Source organism: Gossypium arboreum, chromosome 7 (assembly GCF_025698485.1).
Source record: "Gossypium arboreum isolate Shixiya-1 chromosome 7, ASM2569848v2, whole genome shotgun sequence".
Classification (NCBI taxonomy): Eukaryota; Viridiplantae; Streptophyta; class Magnoliopsida; order Malvales; family Malvaceae; genus Gossypium; species Gossypium arboreum.
The window spans coordinates 7,228,064-7,250,209 of NC_069076.1; the positions used below are offsets into that span (position 1 = coordinate 7,228,064).

The 22,146-nt window shown below is 34.9% G+C and overlaps 1 pseudogene; it reads right to left on the minus strand.

The window, feature by feature from the left end:
• Positions 1-67: 67 nt before the first annotated feature.
• LOC108476414 (phenylalanine N-monooxygenase CYP79D16-like) lies at positions 68-21,089 on the minus strand (annotated as a pseudogene).
• Positions 21,090-22,146: the final 1,057 nt, after the last annotated feature.

A 22,146-nucleotide genomic window follows, 5' to 3' on the forward strand; every position in this document is an offset into this window, starting at 1 on the left:
TAGAACCAAGCCACAAACAGGTCTCCTTGTCAAGCCACATCTTCGTCAAGGAGTTAGTCACTGTATTTCACTTAGTTGAAAAAGAGTAGACATGGGGTGGCAATCGTGGCTTTGCAACAGCAAGCAGTGGTTTAGCCAGAAAGGGAACTCCCCTTCCTGGACAAAGATCAACGGTTCCCTGGTTGGTCGGGATGCTCCAATCGAATCCTTGCAATAGCCTCGCAAACATCATGGTAGTCATCAAGCTTCCAAGCACCACTCCGGGGCACCCTCTCCTTCCTCTACTGAATGTAAACAACCGCAAATCTGGCACTGCAAGCACCACTTCTTCGCCTATATTACAATCCTAGAGGTGACGTTCTGGCTTGAACTCGCATGGCTCGTCCCAAACTTTAGGGTTTCGACCAATCCCAACCTGATTATTTATCACATGGCTACCCTTAGGGATGAAGTAGTCGCCCACTGTTGTATCAGTCACGGACGTGAGGAGGGTTAAATTGTGCAATGGGATGGAGTCTAAAGGCTTCTCTGGCGCATGCCTTAATATAGTTAAGTTGTGGGAAACCAGATTCTTGTACTAACCTATCTTTTCCAACCACAGTATCTAATTCGTCTCTGGCCTTTTGTAGCGTCTCTGGGTTATTTAACATCTCCGCAAGTGCCCATTCTAAGTTATTTGACGGTTTATCCACTGCTGTAATCATAATTTCCTGAAAATTAAGTTGAAAAAAAAGATTATCAATATATAGGGTTGATTTTCTATGATAACACGTGTATATTATATCATATTTATGTTATTTTCATGTCTTAGTATTCAATTTTTAATAAAGTCTAACATGTTGGAGGCTTGTATTTTGTTCAAAACAATTAGAGTGAAGGAAAGACGTACATTAACTTGAGCTTTATTCTCGTCCGCGGACAGTAGTGGGGTACCATTGTCACCAGTTAAAGAAACAAAAACATCAAGCAAGTCTTGAGGTTCATGTTTCTTGCCATCTCTCCATTGTTGAATCCTGTCTTCAATTATGGGATTGTTATATTTCTCTAGAACATTAGTTGCGTCCTCCACGATTTTCTCATGCCCCTTGTTAAGAAAATGCTTCAGGACTGAAACATGTCCACGTGTGTTTTTCTGTTAAGTTGATTGTGTCAAAGTTTGTTACTGTTTTTAGGAATTAGTTATTTGTGTGTTGCTTAAGTTTAGGAGAAAGTTAGTGGGTCGTTGATTTTATTTTGTATAACTTCTGAATGATTGTTGAATAAAGTGTGTTCAGTTTCCTTCATCCATTAAGTTTTTTTTTTTTCACTAAAATTGTAACACCTCTAACCCTGTCCATCGCCGAATTAGGATTAAGAGGTATTACCGATCAAATACAACATTTAACTAACATTTCACAACTCAATAAATATTTGTTATTGAATAACATTCATTCACATACACAATGTCCCTTAAATAGGTCTACGATAACTTAAAACATGCTTAAAAGAGGTTCGGGACTAAACCGATCACATATAAAAATTTCTGAGAACTTAGAAAATTGTCATGCATTCAGGGGTCACACGCCCGTGTGAATAGTCCGTGTGCCTCACACGTCCACCAGACACGCCCGTGTCACAGGCCGTGTGAAAACAGGACATATATACTGACTTGTACCACACTGCCGAAGACACGCTCGTGTGCCAGGCCGTGTGAAATTTAGAGAGGTTACTGACTTGGGTCACAAGGCCGGCCACACGCCCATTTGCTAGCCCGTGTGCCACACACTGCCAGTAGACACGCCTGTGTGTCTAAGCCGTGCCAAACCTGTAAGGTATATTGACTTAATTCGAAGGGTACCCCAGGGGACACACAGCCGTCTACCAAGGCCATGTGTCACACACGGTCGAGCCATACGCCCGTGTGCTCAGCCGTATAGAGTGAAAATAGGCTTGGTTTAGGCCACATTTCTCACCCTCCTCAAGCATACCTATACCACATCAAATTGCATCATTTTCATACATATATTGTAATATCCCGAATTAGGGCCTAATCGAAATAGTGGTTTCGAGACCACAAATCCGATATAGAAATAATTATTTTATAATTTTTTTGAGGTCTATGATATGATTGCATGATTGTGTGAAAATTTCGTGACAAAATTCTATGCATAAAGTGCTTAAGTTGAGATTAGGGACTAAATTGAATAATTTGCAAAACTTGTATTCTAGAAGTTTTTAGTATGAAATTGTTTTGGAATATTAATGAGGACGTCTTAAATAAAAATTTGACCAATTTCTAAGTTTATGGACAAAAATTTGGACATGGATGGAATTTTTGAAAGTTTAGTAAGGAAGGGTATTTTGGTTATTTTGATATTAAATGAAATAAAATGGGAAAAATAACACAAAAATGGTCATCTTCTCCATAAGTTGCTGCCAAATTTTTCTCTCCACCATAGCTAGGGTTTCAACACTTTTAAGCCTTGATTGTAAGTGATTTCTATGCCCGTTTTTAATGATTTTTATGTTTTTGAAATCCCGGTTGCTCGATTTAACTTATGCTAGCAATAATTCAACCTAGGGTTCATATTTGGAAAAATAACCATAGGTGAAATTTGTGTATTTTGGTGTTTTATGATAGAATATGAGGTTTTAAATTATGCTAGACAACTTGTGCTACTCGGTTTTAAGTGAAAACGAGTAAAAGGGCTTAATCGGTAAAAATACCTAATATTCATAAGTACATGTTAGAGTGTGATTTTGATGTTGCTATAGAAGGGAAAAATGATCAGCATGTCATAAAACATAAGAATAAGGGATGAAGTTTAATTCCCGAGCCTAGGGGCAAAATTGTAAATATGTAAAAGTTTAAGGGCAAAATGGTAATTTTGCCAAAGTTCGTACTAGGGGCTATTTTTGATGAATGTATGTATTAAATAAATTAATTTGGTATTATAGATCAAGAGAAAAAAGATTCAAGTCGTGATCGAGGGAAAAACAAAGTTTACGAGGAATAGGCTTGATTGCTAATATTTTGTATCGAGGTAAGTTCATGTGTAAATAAGGTAATATAATTTTATTTTAAGTGCTTTAATGATATTTGTATGATATGATATTTATTATCCTGAAATATTGTGCTTTGTGAATTATTATTTGGTAATATGCAAATTATGTGAACAACTTGATAAGTATGAGATGTTAGTAAGTATCAGTTTTTACATTTCGAAGAAGGTGACCAAAATTTAAAATTGAGAAGAATCCCGTTTGAACCTTGGGAATAGATTAGGGTACAAGTGACATGTCACTAGGATGGTTGAGTTCCGAACTCGTTGAGTTGAGTCCGAGTTCGTGAGATGTAACTAGGCATCCAAGCTTGTTGAGTTGAGTCCGAGTTCACTTATGGATGCGAACGCCCGAGCTCGTTGAGTTGAGTCTGAGTTCGTTTATGGGCGGGTTACATGGTAGCTTGGCTACATAGATTTCAAAAGCTATTGAGCTTGTTCAGTTATGAGTATAGCACTTACGTGCACACTATCCGCGTATCCGAAATTATATTTCGATGTGTTCAACGGGAGAATCCTAAGAGAATATGGAGAATAATTAAAACGAAAGTGATTCGATAATGAATGTGTTGAAGAAGTGAAAATGGACAGGTATGAGTTTAATCCTTGGTTGAGAACTTGGTAAGACAAAATTGTGGTAAGATAGTAAGTATTCTTATGATATGAGTGTCTTAATGATGTTTAGGTTGGATTGCATGATCATGTTACTTGTTATTTGCATGTGAACTTACTAAGCATTTATGCTTACTCCCTCTCTTCCATTCCTTTTAGTTTTGACAAGCCGGCTTGGAGATCAGGACGGTCGGAGGCACGCTTACACTATCAACGGACCATCTCGGTATAGTGGCTTGCATATTTTGGGAATATGGCATGTATAGCATTATAATCCTTTTGTGTATATGATCATATGATATGGTTATGGTTTGGTAAAAAAAGGGTTTGTAAATGATTAGCTATTGGAATGGCTAATCAAGTTTATATATGATAACATGTATGCTTTATGTCTTAACTAAACCATGAAAATCCTTGGAAAGGTAAAATTGGCCACAAAACAGAATCAGACAGTAGCAGTGACATGAATTTGAAAAATCACTAAAAATAGTAAAAATGGAATTAAAGGATGAATAAGTTATGAAATTGAAGCTTGATGAGTCCATTTTCATACGGATGGAACAAAACAGGTAAATGAGTTATATTTTATGAGATATTTAAGTTTTGGTGGAACAGGATTAGAGTGGTCTCTGAATCCCCTGTTTTGAATTTAAAAATTCACCATAAATTGTACAAAAATAATTAGAAGTCATGTTTTATATGTATAGATTACTTATTGAGTCTAGTTTTATGAGAAACAAAGGCATAATCATTGAAACTCTGTACAGCGAGATATCTAATTCGTAATACACAAGGGTCAGAGTAGTCGAACCCTGAAACAGGGGAGATTTTAATCAATAAACTGTACTAATTAGCTCGACCAAAAATTCTAGAAAACAATTAATAGATAGATATATGAGTCTAGTTTCAGGAAAAATTTATGGATCTTAATTTTGAGTTTCAAAACTCAATATATGAATTTTTAAGCGACTGTGACGCAGTTAGCCAGTTTGTCTGGAAATTCTAAAATAAATTGTTTAAGCTGTTTAATTAATGAATTAAGTTTAGTAACACCTCATAAATGACTCCGGCGACGGTCTCGGGTACGGGGGTGTTACATATATGAGCAACCAAAACGTTCTATTTCATACACGTTTTATACCATTTAGAAACCATCCTCTTAACTACACAAATCTATATCCAAAAACATACCAAATCAATATGCCACAATCATCAAACTCACATAACTTCTAAATGCATTTTATCACCTTACCATCAACTAAATCATATTTCTCAAACATATCAATTCATCATCTATAATTCATACCAGAATATACCATTTTTAACGCCCCCTTACCTGAGACCGTCACCGGAGTCGAGCATGAGACATTACTAAACTTATTTTAGCATTTAAACAAGTTCAAACAATTCTCGTAGTAAACTGTCCATTTGCATCACAGTCGCTAAAAAAATCATATCCCGAGTTACAAAACTCGAAATCAAATTCTGTAAATTTTTCCCGAAACTATACTCATATATCTACTTACTAATTTTTTTCTAGAATTTTTGGTATGGCCAATTAGTACAGTTTACTAGTTAAAGTCTCCCCTGTTTCAGGGTTCGGCTACTCTAACCCCTGTGCACTACGAATCAAATTTATTTCTGTAAAGAGATCAAATTACCATGTAGTTTGTTTCTATTAAAAATAGACTCAATTTATGATGAATTTCTAAAGTCAGAACAGGAAATCCAGAAATCACTCTGACCCTGTTTCACCAAAACATAAATATCTCATAAAATACAACTCTTTTACCGATTTTGTTTCTTCGAAATGAAAATATATTCATTAAGCTTCAATTCCATATTTTATTCATCATCTAATTCTATCTATACTATTTTTAGTGATTTTTCAAACTCACTCACTGTTGCTGTGTGATTCTGTTTTATAGCCAATTTCACCATTTTATGGATTTCCATAGATTAGTTAGCATATAAAGCATACGTGTTATCAAATATAATCTTGATTAGCCACTCCAATAGCTAATCGTTCTCAAACATTTTCATGCCATCCATGAGACATATCATAAGATTATATACATATAAATGATTATATACATATAAAGTGTGAGTCCTAATTATTTTTACACAATTTATGATGAATTTCTAAAGTCAGAATAGGAAATCCAGAAATCACTCTGACCCTATTTCACCAAAACATAAATATATCATAAAATACAACTCTTTTACCTATTTTGTTTCTTCGAAATGAAAATATATTCATTAAGCTTCAATTCCATATTTTATTCATCATCTAATTCTATCTCTACTATTTTAGTGATTTTTCAAACTCACTCACTTTATTCAAGTGATTCTGCTTTTATAGCCAATTTCACCATTTTATGGATTTCCATAGATTAGTTAGCACATAAAGCATACGTGTTATCAAATATAATCTTGATTAGCCACTCCAATAGCTAATCATTCTCAAACATTTTCATGCCATCCATGAGACATATCATAAGATTATATACACAAAATGATTATAATGCTATACATGCCATATTCCCAAAATACACAAGTCATTATACCGAAATAGTTTGTTGATAGTGTGAGCGCGCCTCCGACCATTCTCGATCTCCTAGCTGGCTTGACAAAACTACAAAGAATAGAGAGGATGGAGTAAGCATAATTGCTTAGTAAGTTCACATGTAAATAGCAAGTAACATAACCATGCAATAATACGAAATCCACATTTGCATAATATCACCAAAGCATTCATATCATATTTCTCATTCATGATCCTATCATATTATTGTTATATTGAAGTCCCAACCCGAGGGTTAAGTACATACCTGTACAAATTTTCTCACTCACCACACTTACCAACATGTCACCTTTGTTTTAGGTACTCACCTTATCCACTTAAGATTTACCCGTTGAACATATAGGAATATGATTCAAATACACGGATTTTATGCACATAAGTGCCATACCCGCAGCTAGACAAACTCAATAGCCTGCAAAAATTATGTAGCCAAGCTACCATGTAACCCGCCCATAAGTGAACTCAGACTCAACTCAACGAGTTCGGATGCCTAGTTACATCTCACGAACTCGGACTCAACTCAAAGAGCTCTGAACTCAAATATCTTAGTGACATGTCACTTGTATTCTAATCTATTCCCAAGGTTCAAACAGGCTTTTTCCTAGATCACACATCTTTGCCGTCTTCCACAGAATATCGAAACCAATACTCGGTAGCAATTCATATTTAACAAGTAGCACACATAATTTGCATATTACTCAATAATAACCACAAAGCATAACATTTCATGATATTAATTATCATATCATATAAATAACATTAAATTACTTAAAATGACAATTATGTTACTACATTTACACCTGAACTTACCTTGGTACAAAATAAAGAAATTTTGTAATTTAGTCCACAATCTTTTCCTTTCCCGGATTAAGGTCGATTCCACGTCTTTCTTGGTCTAAAATAACACATTTAGCTAATTTAATACTCACATTTACCAAAATAGTCCTTAACTCTAACTTTGGAAAAATTATGATTTTGCCCCTAAACTTTTGCATATTTACACTTTTGCCCCAAAGCTCAAAAATTAAATTTTTTTCCAAAATTATTATGTTTTATGACATGCTAATCACTTTTCCCTTCTATGGCAACATCAAATTCTCACTCTAACATGTAGTTATAAACATTAGGTATTTTTATCGATTATGTCATTTTACTCGTTTTCATGTAAAATCGTTTAGCAAAAGTTGTTTAACACAATTTAAAGCTTCATATTCTACCATAAAAAATCAAAATAAACACATTTCACCTATGGGTATTTTTCCAAATATAAACCCTAGGTTAAATTATTGCTAGAATAAGCTAAATCAAGTTACCAAGACTTCAAAAACGTAAAGAACATTAAAAACGGGGCTTGGAATCACTTACGATGGAGCTTGGAAGCTTGAAACAAACCCTAGCTATGGATAACCCTTGAAATTTCATCCTAATGAAGAAGATGGACATTTTTTGCCATCTTTTTCCTTTTTTTAATCTTTTAATTACCAAATGACTAAAATACCCTTCATTAAAAACTTTGGTTATTTCTACCTATGTATGTCCACTTTTGTCCATGAAAACCTAATGGTATAATTATCATTTAATGTCCTCTACTTCAATTATGCTCTTCAATTAAATCCTTTAACATCTAAAACTCATATTTATCAACTTTTGCAATTAAGTCCTAATAGGCAGATTAGACATGCAATTCATGAAATTTTCTATCGATATTCTAACACATGCATCTAATCACTCAATAAATTATAAAAATTAATCGAAATAAATTTTTCTACTTTAGAATTGTGGTTTCAAAACCACTATTCCATTTAGGCCCTAATTCGGGATATCACAACTCTCCCCCCTTTAGGGATTTTCGTCCCCGAAAATCTTACCGGTAAACAGGTGTGGGTATTGATTTCTCATAGTTTCCTCGGGCTCCCATGTAGCCTCTTCTACTCCGTGCTTTTACCATAATACTTTCATAAGAGCGATACTTTTATTTCTTAGTTACCTGACTTCCCGAGCTAAAATATTAAACGGTTCTTCATTGTAAGTCATATCCGGTTGTAGCTCAATTTCCGTCGGTGAAATTACATGTGAAGGATCCGAATGATACCGACGTAACATAGATACGTGGAACACATCATTAATCTTCTCTAATTTAGGTGGTAATGCTAAGCGATATGCTACCGGTCCAACTCTTTCAATTATCTCATATGGTCCGATAAAACGCAAACTCAATTTGCCTTTCCGACTAAATCTAAGAACTTTCTTCCATGGAGACACTTTTAAAAATACCTTATCACCGACTTCAAACTCGATTTATTTTCTTTTCAAATCCACATAGGGTTTCTGTCTATTTGAAGCAGCTTTCAAACAATCTCGAATCACTTTCTCACTTTTTCTTCGGTTTCTTTAATTAGATCAACTCCGTATACCATCACCCGAAACTATATGACCTAAGAATCCGACTTCTCAAAGCCAAAACTCACTTTTATTGAACTTAGCATACAACTGCTTATCTCTCAAAGTTTACAAAACTATCCTCAAGTGCTCAGCATGCTCTGTCTCATCTTTTGAATAAATTAAGATATCATCAATAAATACAACATCAAACTTGTCCAAGTATGGCCGAAATATACGATTCATTAAATCCATAAACACGGCAGGAGCATTTTTCAAACCGAATGACATAACTAGAAATTCATAATGGCCGTACCTTGTTCTAAAAGTAATTTTAGGCACATCTGACTCTTTTACTCTCAACTGGTAGTACCTAGACCTCAAGTCAATCTTTGAGAACCATGTCGCTCCTTTCAACTGATCGAATAAATCATCAATTCTCGGCAACGGATACTTGTTCTTGACTGTCACCTTATTTAACTGCTGATAGTCTACACACAATCTCATTGAACCATCCTTCTTTTTCACAAATAATACGGGAGCACCCCAAGGCGAAAAACTCGGTCTCACAAAACCTTTGTCAGTCAACTCTTGCAACTGTGACTTTAATTCTTTCAACTCTGTTGGTGCCATTCTATATGGAGCAATTGAGATCGGAGTTGTTCCCGGTATTAACTCAAACCAAATTCTACTTCTCTGATAGGAGGCAAACCCGGCAACTCTTCTGGAAATACATCCGCAAATTCACATACAATCGGCACTGATTCAATTTTCTTCTCAAATTCCTTTGTATTCAACACATACACCAAATAAGCTTCATAACTCTTTCTCAAATATTTCTAAGCCGACATCGAAGAAATCATACTAGGCAATGCCTCTGATTCGTCTAATTCAACCCGCAGAATTTTACCATTTTCACATTTTAATTCAATAACCTTTTGTTTACAATTTACTATAGCATCATGCAATGTCAACCAATCCATACCCAAAATAATATCAAATTCGTCAAATGGCAACAACATCAAGTCAGCCGGAAAATAATGACCTCTAATCATCAAAGGACATTTCTTGCATACTTTATCAACTATAACACATTTGCCTAACGGGTTTGACACTTTAATCATAAATTTCATAGACTCAACAGGTATACTCATATTAGACACCAATTTCATGCACACATATGAATGAGTAGAACCGGGGTCAATCAAAGTAATAACATTAACATCATAAAGAGAGAAAATACTAGTGATCACATCGGGAGATGAAGCATCTTCACGTGCCCTTATGGCACAATTCAGTTTTAAACGCTGAATCTCTGACTACATTCTTGCTGCTTGCCTCATTCCCAGCATTTCTCGAAGATCTTCCTCTCAAAACTGTACCACTAGGTTTTGCATTCTGAAATTTTTCTTTCTCAATTCTCTCGGGACAATCTCTAATAAAATGATCTGGAGAACGACACTGATAACATTCACTAGTTCTACATGGACCAAGGTGACTTCTACTACATCGTTGGCACTCGGGTCTAACAAACCTCGAATTTCCCACACTAACCACAGAAGTAGTCTGGGATTTAAAACCCGTATTTTGCTTCTTGAGATTCTCATACGAATGTCCGGCCGAAACATGAGAACGAGAATACATATCTCTAGATTTTCTAGATTGCGGTGGAAATGCACTGCTCATCGGTATTTTCTTCAAATTTCTAGTCTCAGCCTCAGCCTTTCTCTTTTCTTTAATTAGTTCTTTAGCCTTGCAAGCTCGATCAACAAGTACTACGAACTCTTTCAACTCAAGAATTCCCACAAATAGTTTAATGTCTTCATCGAGTCCGTCTTCAAATCGTTTGCACATTTTAGCCTCTGAAGGAATATATTCTTTAGCATACTTACTCAATCGAACGAACTCCCTTTCATACTTAGTAACTGTCATGTTGCCTTGTTTCAACTCAAGAAACTCTTTACACTTCTGATCAACAAATCTTTCACTGATGTATTTCTTCCGAAATTCTTCTTGAAAGAACTCCCAAGTCACTTTCTCTTTCGGTACCACTGAAATCAATGTCTTCCACCAATAATAGGTTGAATCTTTCAACAAGGATATAGCACATTTCAAGCACTCTTCAGGTGTACAAGACAATTCATCAGATACCTGAATAGAATTCTCAAGCCAAAATTCTGCTTTCTCGGCATTATCATCAACATTTGCCTTGAATTCTTCAGACCCTTGCTTGCGAATTCTATCAACTGGGGTTCTATGAAATTTCATCAGATCCATACCTTGAGGCATCGGGGGGTACTGGTTGAGGAATCGGGGGAGGTGGGGGAGGTTGTTGAGGATTCGGGTTCGTACGAATGAACTCGGTGTACCATGCATTCATCATCTGGAGAAAGGCTTCCTGAGCCCTTTCTCCTCCTCCTTGACCAATAGTAAGAGGTCGACTTTCAGTCGACACCACCCCTTCAGTAGGAGCTGGTACATTGCTCTCTACATCATCGGCCACAGCTGGATTGGGATCCATTTACTATAAAAAAAATCATTTTAAAGGTCAGGAGTCGTCACACTATCACAATATATATATATATATATATATATATATATGGCATGTATAGCAAAACCAGTACAAACGCCACGTTAGTCTGAGAACCGACTAAACCATATCTCTGATACCACCAAATGTAACGACCCCTTACTCGAGACCGTTGCTGGAGTCGAGCATGAGACATTACTAAACTTATTTTAGCATTTAAACAAGTTCAAACAATTCTCACAGTAAACTGTCCATCTGCATCACAGTCGCTAAAAAAAAACATATCTCGAGTTATGAAACTCGAAATCAAATTCTGTAAATTTTCTCTAAAACTATACTCATATATCTACTTACTAATTTGTTTCTAGAATTTTTGGTAAGGCCAATTAGTACAGTTTATTAGTTAACGTCTCCCCTGTTTCAGGGTTCGGCTACTCTAACCTCTGTGCACTATGAATCACATTTCTACCTGTACAAAGATCCAATGACCATTTTGTTTCTTTCTATTAAAAATAAACTCATTAAGGAATCTATACATATAAAATTTGAGTCCTACTTATTTTTACACAATTTATGATGAATTTTTAAAGTCAGAATAGGGAATCTAGAAATCGCTCTGACCTTGTTTCACCAAAACGTAAATATCTCATAAAATAAAATTATTTTACCTATTTTGTTTCTTCCACATGAAAATAAATTCATTAAGCTTCAATTCCATATTTTATTCATCATAAAATTATATCTCGACTATTTTTAGAGATTTTTCAAACTCACGTCACTGCTGCTATATGATTCTGTTTTATAGCCAATTTCACCATTTTATGGATTTTTATAGATTAGTTAGCACATAAAGCATACGTGTTATCAAATATAATCTTGATTAGCCACTCCAATAGCTAATCATTCTCGAACATTTTCATGCCATACATGAGCCATATCATAAGATTATATACACAAAATGATTATAATGCTATATATGCCATATTCCCAAAATATACAAGTCATTATACTGAAATAGTTTGTTGATAATGTGAGCGCGCCTCCGACTATTCCCGATCTCCTAGCCGGCTTTACAAAACTACAAAGAATAGAGAGGAGGGAGTAAGCATAATTGCTTAGTAAGTTCACATGTAAATAGCAAGTAACATAACCATGCAATAATACGAAATCCACATTTGCATAATATCACCAAAGCATTCATATCATATTTCTCATTCATGATCCTACCATATTATTGTTATATTGAAGTCTCAACCCGAGGGTTAAGTACATACCTGTACAAATTTTCTCATTCACCACACTTACCAACATGTCACCTTTGTTTTAGGTACTCACCTTATCCACTTACGATTTACCCGTTGAACACATCAGAATATGATTCGAATACACGGATTTCACGCACACAAGTACCATACCCACAGCTAGACAAACTCAATAGCCTGCGAAAATTATGTAGCCAAGCTACCATGTAACCCACCCATAAGTGAACTAAGACTCAACTCAACGAGCTCGGGCATTCGCATTCATAAGTGAACTCGGACTTAACTCAACGAGTTCGAATGCCTAGTTACATCTCACGAACTCGGACTCAACTCAACGAGCTCTGAACTCAAATATCTTAGTGACATGTCACTTGTATTCTAATCTATTCCCAAGGTTCAAACGGGCTTTTTCCTCGATCATACATCTTTGCCGTCTTCCACGGAATATCGAAACCGATACTCGGTTGCAATTCATATTTAACAAGTAGCACACATAATTTGCATATTACTCAATAATAACCACAAAGCATAATATTTCAAGATATTAATTATCATATCATATAAATAATATTAAATTACTTAAAATGACAATTATGTTACTACATTTACACCTAAACTTACCTCGGTACAAAATAAAGAAATTTTGTAATTTAGTCCACAATCTTTTCCTTTCGCCGATCAAGGTTGATTCCACGTCTTTCTTAGTCTAAAATAACACATTTAGCTGATTTAATACTCACATTTATCAAAATAGTCCTTAACTCTAACTTTGGAAAAATAACAATTTTGCCTCTAAACTTTTGCATATTTACACTTTTGCCCCAAAGCTCAAAAATTAAATTTTTTTCCAAAATTATTATGTTTTATGACATGCTGATGATTGTTCCCTTCTATGGCAACATCAAATTCTCACTCTAACATGTAGTTATAAACATTAGGTATTTTTACCGATTATGTCATTTTACTCGTTTTCACGTAAAATCGTTTAGAAAAAGCTGTTTAACACAATTGAAAGCTTCATATTCTACCATAAAACATCAAAATAAACACATTTCACCTATGGGTATTTTTCCAAATATAAACCCTAGGTTAAATTATTGCTAGAATAAGCAAAATCAAGTTATCGGGACCCCAAAAACGTAAAGAACATTAAAAACGGGGCTTGGAATCACTTACTATGGAGCTTGGAAGCTTGAAACAAACCCTAGCTATGGAGAACCCTTGAAATTTCGTCCTAATGAAGAAGATGGACATATTTTTCCATCTTTTTCCTTTTTTTAATCTTTTAATTACCAAATTACTAAAATACCCTTCATTAAAAACTTTGGTTATTTCTACCTATGTATGTCCACTTTTGTCCATGGAAACCTAATGGTACAATTACCATTTAAGGTCCTCTACTTCAATTATGCTCTTCAATTAAATCCTTTAACATCTAAAACTCATATTTATCAACTTTTGCAAGTAAGTCCTAATAGGCAAATTAGATATGCAATTCATGAAATTTTCTATCGATATTCTAACACATGCATCTAATTACTCAATAAATTATAAAAATTAATCGGAATAAATTTTTCTACTTCAAAATTTTGGTTTCAAAACCACTATTCCATTTAGGCCCTAATTTGGGATATCACACCATTCCTCAAGCATTAATACATCAATTAATAACTAACCAAATGAGCAACCATTTAGCCATATCAACAACCATGGAAAACATGCCAAAACACAAGGTAACTTATAAAGCACATATCTCACTTATCAAACACATAATTCAAGCCAACTTAAATGGCTAAATACACATAAACATTTACACCATTAGCAAACCAAATCTCATGGCTAAAATCATAGCTCAAAACATAATACCAATTCGCTAGTCTATACATGCCATATACCATATTTACAAAGCATCCAAAAATACCAACAAGTTGATCGATAGTGTGACGATGTTCCTGATGATCCCTGATGTCCAAGCTAGCTTTGATAATCTATAAAATAGGGAAAGAACACACAAAGTAAGCTTTAAAAGCTTAGTAAGCCATATACAAATAAATTATCTCATGAATCAATATCATTTTCATCAATTAAGCAAGATATGAATAAGCACATGTAAATATACATTCAAATTCACAAACCTTTCTCATTGTACACATATTCAACTTCATAATTGAATTCATCAAATACTTTCCTTTTCAATGCTTGTATGAATCACGTACGTACCTGAGTCACTTAACTCATTCATACGTTCTTTCTTGACTTGAATTTGCCCGTTGAACCATTCAGAATCGTTAAGGATACTCGAAAATCACATAAAGCTCATACAATGCCATATCCCAGATATGGTCTTACATGTTATCATATATCGATGCCACTGTCCCAGACAGGGTCTTATGTGAAATCGAATAATGATGCCAATGTCCCAAACATGGTCTTACACGTATTCACAATACAATGCCAATGTCCTTGACATGGTCTTACATGTAATCACATCTCGGTAACCTAATGTCATGACATTTTGTATCCTATACTATTCCTAAGGTTCGTACGGGACTTTCGGACGTCGTAGCTCTGTCGATTCTTGCTTGTATTTGATCTTTTAACATTCAATGCAGTTCGATGACAAATAAACATATATAATTCAATTTAAAAACTTTTATTTGCATATGAACTTACCTCGTATTAGGGATTGACGTATCGGGTTGACTATTTAATAACCTTAGATTTCCCCCGATCTAAATCCGATTTCTTTCTTTTAGGATCTATATGAATTCAAAATTAACTTATTTAATCATTGATTCAATCAATTCAGTCCAAAAAAACATATTTGGGCATTTTTACTCTTTAGCCCATAAAGTTTCACATTTATTCAATTTAGTCCTTATTTCACAAATACACAAAATTCCATTAAACCCAAGCTTAGCCGATTTATGCTTGTGTCCCTAGCAGCCCAAAACTTTCATTAATTTCATATTTGAACCCTTCAATTTGCATATTTCACAATTTAATCCTTAGTTGACATTTTTGTCAAAAGTTACTTAACAAAATGTGATAATCTATCAACAAATATTCATTTTCCATCATAAAACATTCAAAAGCTCAAACATTAATCAATGGAATTTCATAGAATCATCAAAAAACACAAAAATTAGGGCACGAGCTAGCTAGTACTCGATGCAACAATCTTAAAAACATAGAAATCATAAAAATTGGATAAAAAACCATACCTTAATTTACTCATGCAATTGCCAAAACTTATTCTCCTCTTTTAATGATATATTTGACCATGGGTGTTTAAGAATAAGAAAGATGATATCTTATTCATCTTTTAATTCTTTTACATTTTCTATTATTAATAATTTACTATAATAACCTTAATGAATAAACATTAAAAACTTATAATAGATGTCCATCAGTGTCCATTAACCTTATAAATGACATAATAACAACATAAAGACCTTTGGTTTAATAAACCATAGCAAATAGATGCTTTTAACAATAGCATGCAACTTTTGCAATTTACGCGATTTAGTCCTTTTATCAAATTAAGCATTCAAACGCTAAAATTATTTCACGAAACTTTCACACATATATAATCACATGCTATAAACACCAAAAATAATATTAAAATAATTTTTTGACCTCAAATTCGTGGTTCTGAAACTACTATTTTGATTTAACTAAAATCGAGCTGTTACAAAAATACTTACAATTGGTCTCGGAGCTGTATTCTTGGGGGATCTGTGATTGAGTGTGCGAGGCTGCTATGTCATGGATGTTGAAGCAAGTTCCAGTTTCTCTTCAATTTCTCCATCGGTGTTTGATGGAGACAACTACCAGGTTTGGGTAGTTCTTATGGAAGCATATATGGAAGCTTTGGATATTTGGGAAGTAGTGGAAGAGGATTATGAAATTCCTACTCTCTCAAACAGTTTTACCATGGTGCAGATCAAATTGCAGAAGGAGAAGAAGACAAAGAAATCCAAGGCAAAGGCCTGTTTGTTCGTTGTAGTCTTAGCTACTATCTTCACTTGGATTATGACTCTGAAGTCAGCATATGAGATATGGAATTATCTCAAGTCAGAGTACGAGGGAGATGAAAGAATCAAAGGAATGCGTGTGCTAAACTTTATTCAAGATTTCAAGTTGTAGAAGATGAAGGAAATAGAATCAACTAAAGGGTATTCTGATAGGTTATTGGACATTGTAAACCGAATCAGATTACTTGGTTCTGAGTTCAAAGACTCAAGAATTGTTGAAAAAATTCTTGTAACAGTGCCTGAAAAATTTGAGGCATCTATTTCAGCCTTGGAAAATAGGAAGGATTTGACTCAAATCACTCTTGCAGAGATTCTCAATACTTTACAAGCACAAGAGCAAAGAAGAGCCATGAGGTAAGAAGGTGCTGTTGAAGGAGCCTTGCCAACTAAGCATCATGAGAATGCGAGGAACAACATGAAGAAGTTTTTCAAGAAGAATCAAAATTCTACTGGATAATCTTTAGCAACAACAAAGCAAGAGTCAAGAAGGGATCCTACTCTCCATGTGAACATTGCAATATAAGGGTTATCCTTCTTACAAATGTTAGAGAAGACCAGATGCCAAGTGAACCAAGTGTAACCAAATGGGGCATAAAGCTGTAATTTGCAGGAACAAGAATCAACAGCAAGGTGAAGAGGCTAAGATTGCTAATCAAGAGGACAAAGATCAACTGTTTGTGGCTACATACTTCGTAGGCAGTGAATCAAATGAAAGCTAGCTAATTGACAATGGCTGCACCAACCATATGACTCATGACAAGGATTTGTTTAGAGATTTGAAGCCAACTAACAACACCAAAGTCAAAATTGGCAATGGGGATTACATCTCTGTCAAAAGAAAGATGATTGTTACGATTGCAAGTTGTACAGGTACAAAACATATACAGGATGTTCTCTCTGTTCCTGACATTGACCAAAATGTATTTAGTGTGGGTTAACTTATTGAAAAATTGAATATGAATATTGCTTGATTAAGGATGCAACTAATTAAGATATCTTCAAAGTAAAAATGAAAGGAAAGAGTTTTTCACTCAATCTTTTATAGGATGAGCAATCTGTTTTTCCTCTGAAAGAAGATGTCACACAGATTTGGCATAAGAAAGTCGGACACTATCATCATCAAGGGCTACTCCAACTAAGACAAAATGAATTGGCACTTGATGTTCCCAAGCTTTGTGATGCAATCTCAAGCTGCAAAGCGTGTCAGTTTGGAAAGCAAAATAGGAAGCCATTCCTGAAGTCAACATGGAGAGCCACTCACAAATTGCAGCTCATCCACACGGATGTTGTATGCCCTCAAAGAACACCTTCTTTAAAAGGTAGTCGCTATTATATTTCCTTTATTGATAACTTCACCAAAATATGCTGGATTTTTTTCTTGACATTTAAATCGGAAGTAGCTCAAGTTTTATGGAAGTTCAAGGCAAGAGTTGAGAATGAAAGTGGCTACAAAATTTAGAGTATAAGGTCTGAAAATGGGAAGGAGTACACTTTGGCAAAATTTGACAAGTTTTGTGAAGATTCAGGCATAGAGCATTAGCTTACAACCCCTTACACACCTCAACAAAATGGAGTTAGTGAAAGGAGAAATAGATACATCACGGAGATGTCGAGATGCATGCTACATGAGAAGAATTTTCCAAAGAAGTTTTGGGCAGAGGCAACAAATACGATAGTGTTTTTCAAAATAGGCTTCCAACAAAGGCGGTGAAGGAATAGACACCATTTGAGGCATGGTATGGTTACAAACCATCTCTGAAATTCCTTAAAGTATTTGGTTGCTTGTGTTTCACTCATGTTCCTCAGAGCAAGTGTGACAAGCTTGATAGGAGAGCCTTACTAGTTATATTTATAGGCTATAGTACTATTAGCAAGGCCTATAAAGTTTTTCAACCACAAATTAGAAATATTGTTGTTAGTAGGGATGTTCATTTGTGGAGGATGAAGAGTGGAGCTTGGATGATGCAAAGAAGAAGGGTCAGACCATGACAGAGCTAAAACTTAAGTTTTCTGATTCAAGCATCGAAGAAGAAGATGACTGGCAGAATGAAAAAATGGATAGTGCTTTTGTAAGAGGAACAAGGTTGCTCTCAGATATTTATGAAAGGTGCAATATTTCTGCTTGTGAACCTGTCGACTATGTAGAAGAAAAAAAGGATCAAAGGTGGATAGCTGCAATGGAGGAGGAGTTGTCAATGGTAGAGAAGAACAAGACTTGGATCCTTGTGGATAGACCTCAAGGCCGGAAGGTAATTGAAGTTAAGTGGGTATTTAGACCAAGCTTAATGCTGATGGCTCACTCAACAAGCACAAGGCCAGACCTGTGGTTAAAGGGTATGCCCAAATCTTTGGTGTTGATTACTCTGAAACTTTTGCTCCTGTTGCTAGATTGGACACAATCAGGTTACTGCTTGCAATAGCTACACAAAAAGGTTGGAAAGTGTTCCAGTTGGATGTCAAATAAGCTTTTTTAAATGGTGTATTACAAGAAGAAATTTATGTTGAGCAGCCCCACGAATTTGGGAAGGAAGGTGAAGGAGATAAAGTTTATCTTCTTAAGAAGGCCCTTTTATGGTCTGAAACAAGCTCCAAGAGCTTGGTATAGCAAAATTGATGAACATTTTTTGAACTTGGGATTTGCGAAAAGTCTATCAGAAACAACCTTGTATGTCAAGCATAATGATACAAACATTCTTATTGTTTCACTGTATGTTGATGACCTACTGGTTATAAGAAACAATACATATCATATTCAAAATTTCAAACAGGAGATGATGAAGGTGTTTGAAATGACAGATCTCGGGTTCATGTCCTACTTCCTTGGCATGAAGATCGAGCAAGGGTAAGGTGAAGTTTTCATCTACCAAAAAAAGTATGCAAAGGAAATACTGAAGAAGTTTCAGATAGAGGAGTGCAAGGCAGCAAGCACTCCAATGAATCAGAAAGAGAAGCTGTGTAAAGTAGACGGTGCTAATAAAGTTGATGAAGGATATTTCAGGAGTTTGATTGGTTGCTTGATGTATCTCACAGCAACAAGGCCTGATATTTTGAATGTTGTAAGTATTTTGTCTCAATTCATGCATTATGCAAGTGAATTACATCTCAAGGCTACCAAAAGAGTGATTCGATATGTCAAAGGCACAAGTGATTTTAGTGTTAAGTTCATAAGGAGTAAGGAGTTCAAGCTGGTTGGTTTTTCTGACAATGACTGAGGAGGTTCCATTTATGATATGAGAAGCACTTCAGGCTACTGTTTTACTCTCGGTTCTAGTGTTTTCTCATGGAGCTCAAAGAAGCAAGAAACTGTAGCCCAATCCACTACCGAAGTATAGTTTATTGCTACAACAACTACTGTTAATCAAGCTTTATGGCTGAGGAATATTTTACTTGATCTTAATCTGGAGTAGAAGGAAAGCATAGAGATTCTTGTTGACAACCAAGTTTCTATTGTTATCTCTCATAATCCTATGTTTCATGGGAAGACTAAACATTTTAATATCAAGCTATTCTTCCTAAGGGAAGTACAGAAACATAGAGATGTGATTCTTGTCTACTGCAAAACAGAAAATCAGGTTGCAGACATTTTAACCAAACCATTACCTGCTTGTAAGTTCAAGTTTTTAAGGTTAAAACTTGGTATTTACAGCTCCTAAAGTAAGGAGAAGTATTAAGAAAATGCTTCAAGAATGAACCATGTCCACGTCTGTTTCTTTGTAAAGTTGATTGTATCAAAGTTTGTTCTTATTTTTAGGAATTATTTATTTGTGTGTTGCTTAAGTTTAGGAGAAAGTTAGTGGGTTGTTGATTTTATTTTGCATGAGTTCTGAGTGATTGTTGAATAAAGTGTGTTCAGTTTCCTTCATCCATTGAGTTTTTTTTCACTAAAAATACTTACACCCCTTCAAGTCGAGGCCTCTCAAAAATGGCAAGTAATCGGATATTCAAGAGGAATAAAGGTGAATAACAAAAGGAAAAATGGCATCGACATATTCTTCTTCCTCAAAACTAGGTCCACCATCTGCTTTCCCTTCTCCCAAGTATCTTCTATTGAATATGAACTTCCTTGTCACTTTGCAAGAATAATGTTGGGCAACTAGTCTTAAGTCTACAAGGCCGCCTTCATCACCATTTTTGCATTGGTTAAGTACATAAAGCACGAGGTTATCAACTTCTTCAACTCTTTTCTCGTGAAGCCATTGATGTCTTTCCTGTGAAAGCATCACGCTAACCATAACTCTCTTCATTTTTCTCCACTGATCTTTTAAGGGTGAAAAAATAGTGGTTAAGTCCCTTTTGAGAGGACATCAATGGCCATGGTAAGGGATCTTGAAGCAAAAATAGCATCCTGTTTTCTCAAGAATTGGAAACTGATTTCAGTACAAGTGACGAGAATGACATGAATGTTTCCTAGACGAATACAAGCAATCTTGGTGTTTATTTCTTTCATGACACTGTGTATCCAATGAGACACCAAAATTTTCTTTTGTTTATGATTAATTTAGGGAGGTTTCCTACAATAGGCTAAGGTTTAGGTCCTAGCGGAAGAGACAGATGCTTAGGCTTTTGGGCATGCTGCCATTGAATCTTAAAGAGGTAACACAAAACAAAAGTGAAGAAAACAAGTAAGGTGGAGAAGCTTGGCATTGTTGTAAATGGAGCGATGAACATAGAGCAACAAATTTCCATGACAAATTGAAAATGAAGACCAAGGAAGATACCTATATTAGATTTCCTTGGCAATATATATACACACACGTATACAGATAATATATCCAATTTTTCATATGGAGGCTTGCATGGATTCAAGTGAAGTAAAATATACAAGAGACATAAACTTACACCGATATAAATAATACCTATATAATCTTTTATCCTAATGATATTTTAACAAATTATAAGTACAATTTTTTTCAACAAATTAATGTACTATTTGATAAAATAATTAGACATGTTGTACATCAAAATTAATTTGATATTTTATATCATATAATTTAGAATACATCTTTTATAAATAATTAATGTGATTAGCCAGTCAGTTGTGTGACTAAGGGATGTTAGTAAACTTCATCAAAGATTATTGTGAAGTCTCTTCCAAGACAAAAGAGAAGATTATGGAACGGGTCAGGATCTTTGATAATTGCTATAAGGTTCTACGGTTTGTTAAGTGTAACGAAGCAAGTGTCTTTAAGTTAGAATTGCGGCATGAGAAACATGGTTATGTGCATTATAAAGGACTTCAAAGGTTGATCAAATTCGAGGATATTAGGGTTATTCTTAAATTGAATGGTATGTTCCTAAAGTTTGAAATAGTTGTTTGAAGGGTAAGCAACATAGGGAGAAACATCAAAGAGTCACTCAAGGCCAAACATCCAAGCAACTAGAGCTACTTGATATGGATTTTATTCGAATTAAGCTTACAAAAAGAATCAATGGTAAAAGATATGTGCTAGTCTATGTGGACGATTATTCGAGGTTCACATGGGTGAAATTTCTAAGAGAAAAATCAACCACCTTTGAAGACTTTAGGAAGCTGTGCAAGACCTTGATAAATGAAAAGGGTTGTGTCATTGGAATGATCAAAAGAATGAGAAGTGATCATGGAAGGGTGTTTAGAAATGAATATTTTAATTTTTATTGTAAGGATAAAGGAATCAATCATAAGTTTTTGCTCGAGAGACTCCTCAGCAGAACGGAATCGTAG